At 43.8% G+C, this 17,463-nt stretch overlaps 1 protein-coding gene and 1 non-coding gene across 2 annotated transcripts in view; both read left to right on the top strand.

Moving 5' to 3' along the window:
* Positions 1–17,463, top strand: part of LOC119928919 (vesicle-associated membrane protein 2-like) — a 243,805-nt gene that overhangs the window by 10,866 nt on the left and 215,476 nt on the right. The gene's annotated exons all lie outside the window — the stretch shown is intronic.
* On the top strand, positions 16,420–16,557 carry LOC119936983. The gene has a single exon (XR_005453893.1). It is a non-coding gene; the product is annotated as a small nucleolar RNA SNORA7 (small nucleolar RNA).

The raw sequence follows: 17,463 nt of genomic DNA, 5'->3' as shown, positions 1-17,463 counted from the left end.
TCTGACTCCTAAACCTGGGGTCTTTCCACCAGACATCACTGCTGCCTTCACCAGAACCTCAAGCACCATTATTAGTACTACTACTACTCTCAACTGAGCATTCTCCCTCTTAGGCCATTGTTTTGGGGCTCTGGGGTGGCCTGGTCTATCAATGAATCAGTGGTGAGTGTGGTTGAGAAGGGAGTAATTGCATGTCAGGAAAGAGATGGGGGTGGAGAAGGTAGCACAGATTCTCCTGTCTTTAAGAAGGCACTCTACAAAGAAAAAAAAACATCTAAGTTCATTCATTCATTCAATCATATTTACTGAGCGCTTACTGTGTGTAGAGTTTGGGAAGTACAATGACTTATTTGAATGACAGGAGGCAGCAGAAGCATTTATATTGTATTTTTAAATGGTATTTGATAAAGCTCGTCTCTGTGCCAGACACTGTACTGAGAAGCAGCATGGCTCAGTGGAAAGAGCACGGGCTTTGGAGTCAGAGGTCAGGGGTTCAAATCCCAGCTCTGCCAATTGCCAGTTGTGTGACTTTGGGCAAGTCACTTAACTTCTCTGGGCCTCAGTTACCTCATCTGTAAAATGGGGATTAAGACTGTGAGCCCCCCGTGGGACAACCTGATCACCTTGTAACCTCCCCAGTGCTTAGAACAGTGCTTTGCACATAGTTAAGCACTTAATAAATGCTATTATTATTATTATTATTATTACTAAGCACTGGGGTAGATACAAGATTATCAAGTTGGACACAGTGCCTGTTCCACATGGGGCTCACAGTTCCAGCACTTAGAACAGTGCTTGGCACATATTATTATTATTATTAATCCCCATTTTACAGATGAGTTAACTGAGGCACAGAGAAATTAAATGATTTGTCCAAGGTCAGATAGCAGCCAAATGGCAGAGCCGGGACTAAAACCCAGGCCCTCTGACTCCTGGACCTGTGCTCCTTCCACTAGGCCATGCTACTTCACAAACTGAGAGCAGCGGCAAGCGCCAGGTACACAGCTGACACCAAACCCCTCCTGTGCCATCTGACCTCCGGGTAGTAGCGATGCTTGCTTGTTGCAGACCCTGTCACACCCTCAAAAACCTCATCCTAACCCCAAGTTGCATATCAAGCCTGGACTATTGGCAGCCACTGTGGTTTGCCTGCAGTCACTGGTTAAATTTCCCAGATTTCTCCATCACATCTTTGCTGTGGGCAGGGAATGTGTCTGTTTATTTTTCTATTGTAGTCCCCAAGTGCTTAGTACAGTGCTCTGCACACAGTAAGTCTTTCCTTTCAGGCCTCCTTCTCCCCCACTCACTGGAGGCTTTTCACTGTAGCTCTCCATTGTTTAGAATCCTGCTGCGGTATGCCTTCTGCACTGGCATGGAGGATTTATAGTGACTGTTGAGTCCATACCGCTGGATTAGCTGCCTCTCGGGACCCCCATGCTGAGTTTTCTGTCTGAACATCTAAGGGCAAAGAGGACAGATAGACAGGGCCAACTTAAATAATAATAATAATGATTGGAGTATCAAGTACTATGTGCAATGTACGGCACTAAGTGCTGGGTGAGATACAAGCAAATCAGGTTGGACATAGTCCCTGTCCCATGTGGGACTCACAGTCTCAATCTCCATTTTACAGATGAGGCAACTGAGGCCCAGAAAAGTGAAGTGCCTTGCCTAAGGCCACACAGCAGACAAGTGGCAGAGTTGGGACTAGAACTAATAAGGATGGCGGTATTATTTAAATATTTACTATTCAGGGCTTAGTACAGTGGCCAGTGCTTAGTAAAGTGCCTGGCACATAGTAAGCACTTAAATAACCATAATTATGTTTCAAGCACCATTCTAAATGCTTGGTAGATACAAGCTAATTAGGTTGAACACAGTCTCTGTCCCACATGGGGCAACCAGTCTTCACCCCCATTTTACAGATACTGTAGTTGAGGCACATAGAAGTTAAGTGACTTGTCCAAGGTCATACTGCAAACAAGTGGTGGAGTCAAGATTAAAACCCAGGTACAATTAATAGATGCAGTGGTCCAGATTTAGTAGCAGGGGGAAAGAAGGTAGCCCACACATTGGAATTAGGGACATTCCCGGTTGGACTGCTTATTCACAGGATAAATGGACTGGAAAGATGAACAGGTTCAGACTAAGGAGACCTGCCATGAAATGAGTGATCAGTCTATGGTATTTGAATGCTTACGGTCTGCAGAACATTGTACCAAAATGATTGGGAGAGTGCAGTAAGTACAATAGAGTTGGGGAACACAATTCCTGCCCACAAGAAACTTACAGTCTATGACAAACATTAAAATTAGTTGCAGATGGAGGAAATAGAGCATAAAAATATATAACTGCTGTGGGACTGGGGGTGGGGTGAATATGAAGGGCTTAAGGGGTACATATCCAAATGCATAGGCAATGAAGATGGAAGGGCAAGTAGGGGAAATTGGGGCTTAGTCAGGGAAAGCCTCTCAGAGATGTGGTTTTAGAATCACAGAGGCTTAGAAGGTGGGAAGAATGGTGCTTTGTAGGCTATGAATGGAAAGGGAGAACAAGGGGTTGGTGTTCAGTTAAATGAGATTGAGGTAGAGTGAGAAGGTTGGTATTAGAGGACCGAAGTGTGTGGGATGGGTTGTAGTAAGAGATTAGAGAAGTAAGGTAGAAGAGCTCTGTTACATTAGACTCTCCCAAGTTCCTAGTACTGTGCCCTGCACACAGTAAGTGCTCAATAAATGCCATTGATCGATTGATCGAATGAAAATCACTGTGGGCAGGGAACATATCTACCAACTCTGTGTATATATCTATAATTCTATTTATCTATTTTGATGGTATTAACACTTGTCTACTTGTTTTGTTGTCTGTCTCCCCCTTCTACACTGTGAGCCCATTGTTGGGTAGGGACTGTATCTGTTGCCAAATTGTACTTTCCAAGCGCTTAATACAGTGCTCTGCACACAGTAAGTGCTCAATAAATATGATTGAATGAATGAATGAGGGAGAGCTGATTGAGAATGATGGTAAGGTGGTTTCATTTGATGCGGAGTTCAGTGGAGTACCATTGGAAGTTTTAGAGGAGTGGGGAGGTGTGGACTGAATTTTTTTTTAAAGTAATCCAAGCAGCAGAGTGAAGGATGTAGAGGGGAGGGGTAGGAAGCAAGGAAAGTAATGAGGAGGATGATATAGTAATCAATGTGGGAGAGGGTAAGTGCTTAGAACAGTATGGTTCCAGTTTGGATGGAGAAGAAAGGGAGGATTCTAGAGATGCTGAGAAGCAGCATGGCCTAGTATAAAGAGTAAGAGTAGAGTAGTGTAAGTCAGAAGGGCCTGGGTTCTAATCCCCAACTCCTCCACTTGACTTCTGTGTGACCTTGGGCAAGTCACTTAACTTCTCTCTGTCTCAGTTCCCTCATCTGCAAAATGGGGATTAAGACCGTGAGCCCTACATGGGACAAGGATTGTGTCCATCCCAATTATCTTGTGTGTACTCTGGTGCTTAGTAGAGTGTCTGGCAAATAGAAAGGGCTTAGTAAATGCACAGACAAAAAAGTAGAACCAAAAGGATTTGCAGTTGAATGGGTATGAAGACGAAATTGGACATGATGACTACGGAAAAATGGAGGTCCTTGTGGAGGAAAAGGAAGGAGGGTGTATGTGGGAGAGAAAGTAAGTGATTTAGAGAAGCAGCATGGCTTAGTGAAAAGAGCACAGTCTTGGGAGTGAGTGGTCTTGGCTCCGCTACTTGTCAGCTGTGTGACTTAGGGCAAGTCACAACTTCTCTGTGCCTCAGTTACCTCATCTGTAAAATGGGGATAAAGACTGAGCCCACTGTGGGACAACCTGAATGCCTTGTATCTACCCCAGCGCTTAGAACTGTACTTGGCACATAAATCGTGCTTAACAAATACCATCATTATTATGATATAATTTACAGTAGATCATGGTGGGAGAGTCAATTTCAGAGTTGGTGAAGTTAGAGATTGTAGTGACTAGAGATGATGAGATCAAATGTATGCCCAAATTGATGAAGAGGTGAGGTGCAGTGCAGCAGGAGGTCACTGAAATTGATGTGTTAGGAAATGGAGATCAGAAGCGTTGTCAGGAACAACCACATGGATATTGAAGTCCCTGAGGATTAAAGTAGGGATGGAAAAATAGAGAAGGAATATGAGAAAGGGAACAAAATGGTTCAGGAAGTTGGAAGGGGGCCTGGGGAGTGGAAAATAATGGGGATGAATAATTGGAGCTAGTTGGAGACGTAGGTGGTGTGGGCTTCAAAGGGAAAGCGCTTAGTACAGTGCTCTGCACACAGTAAGTGCTCAATAAATATGATTGATTGATTGATTGAAAGAAAAATGGATGAAGAGTGATGGTGTGAAAGTAGCAGTGGGGGCAAGAAGGAAGCCAATGAGCCCACTGTTGGGTAGGGACCGTCTCTATGTGTTGCCAACTTGTACTTCCCAAACGCTAAGTACAGTTCTCTGCACACAGTAAGCACTCAATAAATATGATTGATTGATTGATTGATCCCCCTTTCCCCAGTTAGTCTTGGGGAGCGAGAGAAGATGAGCCCTCTTTGGGAGAGAGTGGCAGGGGAGGTCAAGGATGAATGGAAGATTTCCCAAGATGGAGCAGGGGTCCCATAGGCTGCACTGAGCTGATGCTACGGGGAGAGGGCCAAAGGAGGGGACAGCGAGAAGGGATGGGTTGAATGGGAGTGAGCTGATGTGGGAGAAGGGGAATGAAAAGGAAATGGTCTATGAATTCCAAGCCCTCAGCTTCATCTCTAAATTGGGGATAATCCTTGCTGGTCCTCCCATGTTTACCGTAATTTTGTGAAAAATTAGTGGAACAATATGGAGAGAGCAAAGAATGATGAATAAAAAAATCATCCATTAGCAAGAAGGTGCTATAGTAATTTAGAGAATTATTACTGTGCAGGATAAAAATGAATGCAATGAATGCACTGGTCAAGAAAATGGGAGGATTTCTTGGCCAAATTTATTCTGTAAAATTTCAGACCAAAAGGTTGAGACAGGTAGCAAAGAGTCCAGTCTATACAAATCACCAAGTATAATTATTTAACATTAGTGAATTAGATAATTGGAGGGAGGAGACCAGTACATTAGGTAATTAGGTAATTGGAGGGAGGAGACCAGTGTGCTTTCAACCTCGGCATTATCCTTGATTCCTTTCTCTCATTCAACCCATGTATTCAATCCATTACTAAATCCTGTCAGCTCAACCTTTACAACAGTGAAAATATCTACCCTTTCCTTGCCATCCAAACTACCACGTTAATCCAGGCACCCATTCTATCCTGCCTTGAGTACTGCATCAGCCTCCTTGCTGACCTCCCCGCCTCCTGCCTCTAACCACTCCAGTCCATACTTCACTCTACTGCCCAGATGATTTTTCTACAAAAACATTCAGCCCATATTTCCCCACTCCTCACGAACTGCCAGTGGTTGCCCATCCACCTCCTCATGAAACAGGAGCTCTTTAACACTGGCTTTAAAGCCCTCAATCACCTTTCCCCTTCCCACCTCACTCCTACTACAATCCCGCCTGCACATTCTGCTCTTCTAATGCCAACCTACTCACTGTACCTCAGTCTCATCCATCTCACCTCTGGCAACTTACCCACATCTGGCCTATGGTCTGGAACAACCGCTCTCTTCGTTTGGGGAAAACAATCACCCTCACCACCTTAAAAGCCTTATTGAAGGAACATCCCCAAGAGGCCTTCCCTGACTAACTCCTCATTTCCTTCTCTCCCACTCCTTACTACGTCTCCCTGACTTGTTCCTTTAATTCATCCCCTGCCACTGCCAACTCCATAGCACTTATATACAAATCCATAATTTATTTAATGTATGAATTAATGTCTGACCACCCTCCAGACAGTAAGCTCATTGTGGGCAGGGAATGTGAGTTATATTATGTTCATTCTCCCAAGCACTTAGTACAGTGCTCTGTACACACTGTGCTCAATAAATGTGACTGATTGACAGTACACACCAGCTGGTCATTTTGCACATATAAGTGGTGAATCATACAGCCAACAAAACTGGCAGTCTGCAACATTAGAGGTCAATACTTTTTACTCCTCAGAATACAGCCAAGTTCTATATTTCTAAATTCTAATTTACCCAAGGAATAGAAATTGGATTTAGTAATTTACATTCAAATTACAAAATAATGTCTCATTCCTTGGGTAATTCTAACATTTAAGAATGCCCTTGAAAAGCAGAAATGTTCAATATTTTGTACAATGTATAAGGAAAGGTGAAATAAATTGATATGGTTTCCCTCGGAAATTCAGTTATCCTGGAACTTAAGAAAAGATGGTGCAAAGAAATGGTCAAACCAAATCAATGATATTTATTGAGCACTTACTGTGAGCTGAGCACTGTACCATTTGTTTGAGACAGTACAAAACAACTGAGTTGGGAGGCATGTTTGCTGCTCACAACAAGCTTACAGTATAGAGGGAGAGGTGGACATAAATATAAATAAATAATTTATGGATAGGTACATAAGTGTTGTGGGGCTGAGGATGGGGTGAATACCAATTCCTAAAGGGCAGATGTTGACGAAAAGGAAAGAAGACATAAGGGAGAACTTCTCGACTGTAATCTGTTCTTAAGATATTTTAAAATATAGGGGGAGTTACCTGCCATGTCTGGTTTTGGGAAAGATCTCTATGGAGAAATGGAACTGGAGAAAATGATCTCTTTAGGTTTCTTGAATCTGTGATAAAATAAAGCTAATCTTTGGTTCTCCATCTTCACTGAGGTCAAAAAAGAATACAAGTATCTGTTTTGATAGGATATACCGAAGAAATCAAGATGTGATCCCTGCTCTTGAGAATTGACGGCAAAGACCAGCAAGCATAAATTGGCCAATGCTTCACAGTTGAGAAAGTGCAAGAGTAGATTTAAGCTAAAATAAACAAACCAATATCAAATAAACAAGCAGATTAGTTCATAAAAGGGCCAAACTGCTGAGGAAATAGCATGACCATGATGGGTAAGGACAGGAGAGGGGCAAAACATTAATTAGAGGATATAACTTTTTAATGATACTTTGAAGGGAAAGATGTAGCTCAGCAGAGCTACAGGAGCATATGCAACAGGAGAGATTATCATTAAACAAAAAGAAGACCTTTCTGACTGTTCAGTGAGATATTGGATTGAGGCACTAAGAAAAAAATGAAATGTCTTGGATACAAATCCAACTGTTTAGGTTGATTTACATCAGTCACACAGTGAAAACCCTCAGCCCAGAACACAGAATTCAGGCGGCAAAGCTGCCATGTGTTTCTAGGCTGCAAGCCGTTATCTCTTCAGCCACCTCTAGCACCTATGAATTTATTTATACATTTCTTAGCATTCACACTTACATGTATAATGAATTGTTTATTTCGACCATTCAAGTTGTAAATATGTTTATGTTTGTCTCTTCCATTAGAGTATGTGGTCCAGGTGGATGGGGAACACATCCTTTCTTTATTCTGTACTTGCTAAGCACCTAGTGTCCTGCATGAAGAGGGTGCTTAATGGATATGACCTTGTCCTTGTATGGCTTCCCATCCTGGTTTCCACAGGGCCTGGAACCTTCGGCAAAGGAAAGGAAGAGATTCCTGAGACATTTAAGCAGTGTGGCTTAGTGGACAGAGAACGGTCCTGGGAGTCAGAAGTATCTGGGTTCTAATTCTGGCACAGCTACTTGTCTGCTGTGTGATTTGGCCAAGTCATTTCACTTGTCTGTGCCTCAGTTACCTCATCTGTAAAATGGGGATTGAGACTGGGAGCCCTATGTTTTCCAACCTAATTGACTTGTAACTACCCCAGCACTTAATACAGTGCCTGGCACATTATAAGCACTTACCAGATACCACAGGTATTATTATCTCTGGATGTAGTGCTTAAATCTGAATCACTTTCTGCTTTCCTTGCACAGGCAAGAGATGGGAACAGGTAGCTTTTGTCCCTCTACTCCTTATGCTAGTAATAAAAACGGTAGCCACCTAAGTGCCTTAGTACAGTGCTCTGCACACAGTAAGCACTCAATAAATTCGATTGAATGAACTGAATGAATAATAAATGTCACATGCCAAGCACCATGCTAAGACGTGGGGTAGATTCAAGATAAGCAGACCATCACAGTCCATGTTCCAGCCAGGGTCACAGACTAAGGAAAGGGATGTGATATTTTATCCCCATTTAACAGGTGAGGAAACAGATACAGAGAAATTAAGTGACTTTCCCAAAGTCACACAGTAGGCAAGGGGCAGAAGTGAGACTGGAACGTGGGTCTCCTGACTCCCACAGTTCTATGCCATTTCTGGTGGGCCACAGTGCCCCTTCACAGCTTGGGGAAGGGAGGGGTCATCCCAAGAGAAAGCCGATGCTTGATTTAAAATTAGTATCAATCTATAGTCATATTTTCTGAGTACTTATTGTGGGCAGAGCACTGTAGAAAGCACTTGAGAGAGTACAGTATAAGAGTCAGTAGACATGTTCCCTGCTCACAAAGAGCTTGCAGTCTAGAGATGCTTTAGGGTCTAATTTTTCCTTTTCCCTGCTGCATTCTTTCTAGTCTTTATTTACAAGCCTACTCCCATTGCCTCCTTGCCCTACTGTATTCAGGGGAGGGAAGAGAGTTGATTTGGCATAGAATTCATTGAGGATGATCCCAGCAAAAGGCTGGAGGCAAAATGTCATTTATAATAATAATAATAGTATTTGTTAAGCACTTACTATGTTCCAAGCAGTGTTCTAAGCACTGGGGTAGATACAAGGTAATCATGTTGCCCAAAGTGGGGCTCACAATCTTAATTTCCATTTTACAGATGAGGTTACTGAGGCACAGAGAAGTTAAGTGACTTGCCCAAAGTCACACAGCTGACAAGTGGCGGAGCTGGGATTAGAACCCACGACCTCTGATTCCCAAGCCCGTGCTCTTTCCAGTAAACCACGATGCTTCTCATAGCCACACTGCTTCTCATTTATGATCCAGAGAGTAATCAAATCTCAAAGTCCTCCAATCCCTCTCCTAATAGACCCAAGGACTGGGTTTAGATGAGAGAGAAGGGGTGAAAGTCAGTAGGGGAAGAGAAACTGCAAGCTTATTGTGGGCAGGGAATATGTCTGTTATATTGCACTCTCCCAAGTGCTTGTTACATGCTCTGCACGCAGTAAGCCCTCAGTAAATATGAATGATTGAGAGGGAGCTAGAGAAAGAAAGCAACTGGATTACAACAGGAAATCAATGAGGTAAGATAGGAGGGGCCAAGATAGTGCTTTACAGTCAATGGAAAGAAGTTTCTCTTCAATGTGGAGATGGCTGGGCAAACAGTGGAGGTTCTTGAGGAGTGGGGAGGCATGAACTGAAATTTTTTTAGAGAAATGATTTGGGTAGGAGAATGAAGTATGGAATGGAGTTGAGAGAGACAGGAGGCAGGGAGATCAGCAAGGAAGGAGGCTGAAGCAGTAGTCACAGTGAGATATGATAAATGCTTGGATCATTCATTTCATTCATTCATTCAATCGTATTTATTGAGTGCTTACTGTGTGCAGAGCACTGTACTAAACGCTTGGGAAGTACAAAACCAAAGATGGCAACCTTTACAAAGGGGACACAATTCTCAAGGTGGGTATGGGCAGAGTTGGAGAAACATGATACCTGCTGTATTTCCAAAACCTTGTAGTCTGTATTTACATTTCATCTTTTGAGAATCAAAATTTAAGGAGTAATTGGAAAGATGAGAGCGGTTCTCACCTTGCTGCTGTTTAGGGCTTGAATTTACCACATAAACATTATAAAAAGAATAACAGAGTATTTAATTTACAAGAAAATAAACAGAAAATTCAGTCTTGCATGTTTCCTTCTTAATTTGTCATCTATAATGACAGATCAGCATAGTAGCAGCTTGGAAGGAGAGAAAAGGGAGTATTCTAGAGATGTCGTGAAGGTAGAATTGACAAGAATTGGTGACAGGTTGAATATATTCAATGTAATGAATATCCCCTTCTATTTTCCATCTATACCCATACCTTGGGAGAACTCATTTTCTCCCATGGCTTCAACTACAGTCTCTATGCAGATGATTCCCAAATCTACATTTTCAAGTCTGATCTCCCTCCTCTGCAGTCTCACATTTCTACCTGCCTTCAGGACCTCTCTAGTTAGATGTCCCACTGACACCTCAAACTAATCATGTCCTAAACAGAACTCACCTTCCTACCTAAACCCCGTCCTTCCTCTCACTTTCCTGTCATTGTAGACAGAACCACCATCCTCCTTGTCTCACAAGCTCATTTCCCTGGTGTTTTCCTTAACTCATCTCTCATATTCAACCCACACAGTCTGTCACCAAATCCTGTCAGTTCAACCTTCACAACATCGCTAAAATCTACCCTTTCCTCTCCGTCCAAAATGCTACCACATTACTTCAAGCATTTATCCTATTCTGCCTTGATTACTGCTTCAACCTCCTTGCTGATCTCCCTGTCTCCTGCCTCTACCCACTCCAGTCCATACTTCACTCCGCTGCCTGGATAATTTTTCCACAAAAACATTTAGTCTGTGTGTTCCCACTCCTCAAGAACCTCCAGTGGTTTGTTGCCCATCCACCTCCATGTCAATAAGAAACTCCTTACCATCATCTTAAAAGCACTCTATCACCTTACCCCACCCTACCTTACCTCCCTGATTTCCTAGTACAACCCAGCTTTCACACTTTGTTCCTCTGAAGATGACATACTCACTGTACCTTGAACTCATCTATCTCATCACCAACCTCTCTCCCACATCGTGCCTCTGGCCTGCAATGCCCTGCCTCTTCACAACTCACAGACAATCACTCTCCCCATCTTCAAACCTTATTAAAAGCACATCTCCTCCAAGAGGCCTTCGCTGATTCTCCCTCTCCCTTCTGCATTGTCTTTTCACTTAGATTCACACCTTTTATTCACCCCTCCCCCAGCCCAACACATATACATATTCAAAATTTATGTATATCAATATGTCTCCTCCTCTAGATTGTAAGCTCTTTTTTAAAAAAATGGTATTTGCTAAGCACTAAGTGCCGGGCACTTTACTAAGCGCTAGGGTACATACAAGTTAATCAAGTTGGACATAGCTCCCTGCCCTTCATTCATTCAGTGGTATTTATTAAGTGCTTACTGTGTGCAGAGAACTGTACTAAGCGCTTGAGAAGTACAAGTTGGCAGCATATAGAGATGGTCCCTACCCAACAACAGGCTCAAAGTCTAGAGGGGCCCCTTTGTTGTGGGCAGGGAACCAACTCTGGTATATGGTACTCTCCCAAGCGCTTAGTACAGTGTTCTGTCTAGAGTAAGTGCTTAATAAATGCAATTGATTGATCAATCATGTTTATTGAGCACTTACTGTGTGCAGAGCACTGTACTAAGCACTTGGGAAGTAGAAGTTGGCAACATATAGAGACGGTTCCTACCCAACAGTGGGCTCACAGTCTAGAAGGGGGAGACAGAGAACAAAACCAAACATATTAACAAAATAAAATAAATAGAATAGATATGTACAAGTAAAATAAATTAATAGAGTAATAAATATGTACGAACATATATACATATATACAGGTGCTGTGGGGAAGGGAAGGAGGTAAGATGGGGGGATGGAGAGGGGGATGAGGGGGAGAAGAAGGAAGGGGCTCAGTCTGGGAAGGCCTCCTGGAGGAGGTGAGCTCTCAGCAGGGCCTTGAAGGGAGGAAGAGAGCTAGCTTGGCAGATGGGCAGAGGGAGGGCATTCCAGGCCAGGGGGATGACATGGGCCGGGGGTCGATGGCGGGACAGGCGAGAGCGAGGTACGGTAAGGAGATTAGCGGCAGAGGAGCGGAGGGTGCGGGCTGGGCTGTAGAAGGAGAGAAGGGAGGTGAGGTAGGAGGGGGCGAGGTGATGGACAGCCTTGAAGCCGAGGGTGAGGAGTTTCTGCCTGATGCGCAGATTGATTGGTAGCCACTGGAGATTTTTGAGGAGGGGAGTAACATGCCCAGAGTGTTTCTGGACAAAGACAATCCGGGCAGCAGCATGAAGTATAGATTGAAGTGGGGAGAGACACGAGGATGGGAGATCAGAGAGAAGGCTGATGCAGTAGTCCAGACGGGATAGGATGAGAGCTTGAACGAGCAGGGTAGCGGTATGGATGGAGAGGAAAGGGCGGATCTTGGCAATGTTGCGGAGCTGAGACCGACAGGTTTTGGTGACAGCTTGGATGTGAGGGGTGAATGAGAGAGCGGAGTCGAGGGTGACACCAAGGTTGCGGGCTTGTGAGACGGGAAGGATGGTAGTGCCGTCAACAGAGGTGGGAAAGTCAGGGAGAGGGCAGGGTTTGGGAGGGAAGGCAAGGAGTTCAGTCTTGGACATGTTGAGTTTTAGGTGGCGGGCAGACTTCCAGATGGAGATGTCCTGAAGGCAGGAGGTGATGCAAGCCTGGAGGGAGGGGGAGAGAGCAGGGGCAGAGATGCAGATTTGGGTGTCATCAGCGTAGAGATGATAGTTGAAGCCGTGGGAGTGAATGAGGTCACCAAGGGAGTGAGTGTAGATCGAGAACAGAAGGGGACCAAGAACTGAACCTTGGGGAACCCCCACAGTAAGGGGATGGGAGGGGGAGGAGGAGCCTGCAAAAGAGACTGAGAATGAATGACCGGAGAGGTGAGAGGAAAACCAGGAGAGGACGGAGTCTGTGAAGCCAAGATTGATTGATGTGAGTTGAATGAGAGATGACTCGGTGAGTACTAAGCACTGTACTAAGTGCTTGGATAGTTAGAAGCTAATCAGGTCAGGTACAATCCCTAGTCCACATCAAACTCACAACCTGCAGTGGAGGGAGAACACTGAATCCTTATTTTACAGATGAAAAAACCAGGAAGTGGAATGATTTGCCCAAAGTTGATAGAACAAACAAGAGGTGGAGCCAGGGTTAGAGTCCAGGTCCCCCGACTCCTGGACTAATGCTCTTTCCACAAGGTCATGCTGCTTCTCTAGTTGACCTTGCACAAACTGTACTCACTCATTGTTGGGAATCAAAGTGGGGAGAGGCTTGGGAAAATCCTCTGACTGGCCTTCGATCAGCTCAGGCCAACTGGAAGGGATCATTTTAACTGAAAAGTCACAAGACTGTGAGCCCATTGTGGGCAGGGATTGTCTCTTAACTGCTGAATTATACTTCCCAAGTGCTTAGTACAGTGTTCTGCACACTGTAAGTGCTCAATAAATAGGATCAAATAAATGAATGAATTGTGCAGACTTGAAACAAAGAGGTTCTAATGTGAACTAGTTTAGTGATGTCTTTATTCATTCAGTTGTATTTATTGAGCACTTATTGTGTGCAGAGCACTGTACTAAGCTCTTGGAAAGTACAATTTGGTAACAGAGACAATCTCTACCCAACAATGGGCTTGCAGTCTAGAAAGGGGGAGACAGACAACTAAACAAAATAAGTAGACAGGCATCAATAACATCAATATAAATAGGATTATAGATATATACACATCATTAATAAAATAGAATAATACATATGTATACATATACACAAGTGCTTTGGGGCAGAGAGGTGGGTAGAGCAGGGGGAGGGAGTGGGGGCAATGGGGAGGGGAGGAGGAGCAGAGGAAAATGGGGGCTCAGTCTGGGAAGGCCTTCTGGAGGAGGTGAGCTTTCAGTAGGACTTTGAAGGGGGGGAAGTGTGCTAGTTTGCTTATTAAGTAGATTTCTCCCTCTCTAGGCTGAGAACTTATTATGGGCAGTGAATGTGTATATTATATTGTACTCTCCCAAGCGCTTAGTATAATGCTCTGCACACAGTAAGCACTCAATAAAAATGGTTGACTAAGACATGTTTACTAATTCTGTTGTATTGTATCTGCCAAGCACCTAGTACAGTGCTCTGCACTTAATAACACTCAATATCTATTCATTCAATTGTGTTTGAGCTCTTACCTTGTGTAGAGCAATATACTAAGTGCTGTACTTAACAATATAAACAAATATTAAATGTCTGTCCTCCCCTCTATACTGCTAACTCCTTTTGGGCAGGGAATCTGTCTGTTTATTGTTATATCATACTCTCCCAAGTGCTTAGTACAGTGCTTTGCATACAGTAAGTGCTCAAATGCGATTGAATGAATGAATGAATATTGACCTGCTGCTATGTGCAGAGCACTGTACTAAATGCTTGGGAGAGTACGATACAACAGAATCAGTAGACATACCAGTCAGCCAATCAATAAATACCATTGACTGATATGGGCAGTAGTTTAGGTACCAGTAGAAACCTAAACTAACAGAAAATCTTCAATAGGTGGTACATCTGATTCCGTTTAGAGACATTATCCATTTAGAATTTTTCCAGGTGAAAAATCCCAGGGTGCATTCATGGCTGAGACTCCGTATGACCAACTGGTCACCGCTAGGTCTTTGGGGTGATCTGCTGGGCCTCTTTCTTTCCACAAAACCAAGTGAGAACCTGAGCATCACCACGAGGCTGTGTTAGGCTGCTGCTCTTACTCAATCAGTAGTAAAAACTGTAATAATGGTATTTGCTTAGCACTATGCACCAAGCATTATAATGAGCACTAGGGTAGATACCAGATAATCAGGTTGGATACAGTCCCTGCCCCACATGGAGCTCACAGTCTAAGTAGGAGGGAGAACAGGTACTGAATCACCATTTTGCAGATAAGGGAACTGAGGCACTAAGAAGTTAAGTGACTTGTCCAAGGTCACACAGCAGGTAAGTGACAGAGCCAGTATTAGAACCCAAGTTCTTTAACTCCCAGGCCTGTACTCTTTCCACTAGGCCCCACTGTTTCTCATTTGCTCTAAGGTAGTTCTTCTTCTTATTATTATTAATAATAATAATGAAGGTATTTGTTAAAAGTTACTATGTGCCAATCAGTGTTCTAAATGCTGGGGTAGATACAAGGTAACCAGGTTGTCCCACGTGGAGCTCACGGTCTTATTCTCCATTTTACAGATGAGGGCACTGAGGCACCGAGAAAGAAGTGACTTGCTCAAGGTCACACAGCAGACAAGTGGCAGAGTCAGGATTAGAACCCATGTCCTCTGACTCCCAAGCCCGTGCTCTTTCCACTAAGCCATGCTGCTTCCTCTGTCACACCTAGGGACAGCCACACTGCTGCAGCTGGAGAAAAATGTGTCTCCCCAGGACATTTTTCTGACTTTGAATGGGTAATAGTTCTCTCTGGGACACTTTATCCAAAAGACAAACTAGGTATTGTTCTCATGCTCTTAGAGATACCTACCTCCTTAAGCCACCACAGTCCCTCCTAGGTTGTAAGTTTCTTGAGAGCCAGGATTGTGTCTACTTACTCTAGTGCTTAATACAGAGCACAGGCCTGGAGTCAGAAGAGCTAGGCTCTCTGCTGTGTAACCTGAAACAAATCATTTAACTTCTCTGTACCTCAGCTTCCTCTTCTGTAAAGTGGGGATTAAATCCTACTTCCTGTAGACTGTAAGCCCCATGAAGGACAGGGACTCTGTCCAGCCTGAATATTTTGTATCTCCCTTAACACTTAGAACAGTGCTTGGCACTCACTGTCATTATTATTAAAAGCAATAACATTTCAGTGTAAACTTGGAATCTTTAGTAAGCAAGTGGGGGAGGGGTGGAGGTAGAGAGATTACATTATTGAGAGGAAATTTGTTTTTATCCCCATAACCCTGACTCCTGCCTCTAAATTAATGAGCTTTCATTTACACTTAGTCTTCTAACTGGGACAACAATTAATGTATCTTTGGGAATGTGGAATTTTCTTTTGGTATTTCACCTGCTCAGATGACCCCTGCAGTAGGGAGGCTATGTATTTCTCAGGAAAGTTGAAGTATGGGTGGCATGTGTTAATAATGGGGGTAAAAGCAGCATGACCTAGTATACAGAGCATGGGTTTGAGAGTCAGAAGGACCTGAGTTCTAATCCCAGCTATTCCACCTGCTTTGTGACCTTGGGGAATTCACCTAACTTCTCCTTGCCTCGGTTACCTCATCTGTAAAACAGGAATTAAGAGTGAGAGCCCCATGTGGGACATGGACTATGTCCAACCTAATTATCTTATGTTTACCCAGTGTTCAGTACAGTGCCTGGCATATAGTAAGTGCTTAACATATACCCTTAAAAAATAAAAAAGTAGCCAAGGGAGCTGAAGCAATGGCCAGAAAGCCAGTTTAAATGTCCCTGGGGGAAAGTGAGGGACAGTTTGATCCCAAAGGGAGTCCAGTTCTTCTGTCCTCTCAATTCTGCACTCTGTCACCTATGCACATGAGTCAGTACCACTTAAGCATTTGCTATTCACTCCACCCATCTGTCCCACAGACCTTATGTGCCTATTCCTGCAACTTATTTTATTGTCTGTTTCCCCTCCCAGGGTCACACCTGGAGAGTTTCCAGTACTCTACCAGTCTCGACTATGGGAGGGAGTGTCAAGCAGAAGCCTACCCATTCCATTCCTAGCTTGGCTAGTGGCTAGCAAGTGGAAGGCCATCTGCTACAAATCAAAACCCACCTGTGCTGGGCAGTAGAGGCATGGGAGAAAGTCAAGGGTGGAGACTCAGGTTTACTGCCTGGAAGGAGGCAATGGTAAACCACTTCCATTTTTTTACCAAGAAAACTCTATGGATACACTACCAGAACGATTGCAGATGGAGAACTGGGCGTTCTGGGAGAGATGTGTCCATGGCGTGGTTACGGGTCGGAGACGACTCGACGGCATAAGACAAGACTCCCCTTTTAATAATAACTGTGGTATTTGTTACCAAGTACCAAGCACTGTACTAAGCACTGGCGTAGATACAAGATAATCAGGTCCCACATGAGGGTCACAGTCTAAGTAGGAGGGAGAATAGGTATTGAATCCCCATTTTGCAGATTAGGGAACTGAAGCACAGAGAAGTTAAGTGACTTATCCAAGGTCACACATTAGACAAGTGGTGGAACCAGGCTTAGAACCCAGGTCTCCTGACTCCAGGCCCGTGATGTATCCACTAGGCCACAGTGCTTCCTTATGGGCAAGGATTTTGTCTACAAACTCAATTGTATTATTGTACTCTTTCGCTTAGTACAGTTGCTCTGCACACAAAGCACTCAATAAATACCACTGATGGATTGCCTTCTGCTGGTACTCCCCCAAGCTTCCTGACACTCCAGAATCTCAGAAGGACAAATATTAATGGGCTAGAAATTCTTCACCCACGTGCAGAAGTCCCAACAACATCCTTGCTGCATTACTATAATATGCAATCTTTGCTGTCATTGTGTCTGACAAGACAGGAGTGTTTTGATAAGCCCCTGTTAACTTGCTGGAAGAATGAACAGAAAGATCAAGAATTTAGCCCTATCAACGCCATGCAACTTAGAAATGTAGATCTTCTGGGGAACTTCAACAGTCTTGTCCTTCTACAG

This window comes from Tachyglossus aculeatus, chromosome 1 (genome assembly GCF_015852505.1).
Source record: "Tachyglossus aculeatus isolate mTacAcu1 chromosome 1, mTacAcu1.pri, whole genome shotgun sequence".
Classification (NCBI taxonomy): domain Eukaryota; kingdom Metazoa; phylum Chordata; class Mammalia; order Monotremata; family Tachyglossidae; genus Tachyglossus; species Tachyglossus aculeatus.
The sequence above is the reverse complement of the archived record's forward strand: the minus strand, read 5'-3'. Positions and strand labels throughout refer to the sequence as shown.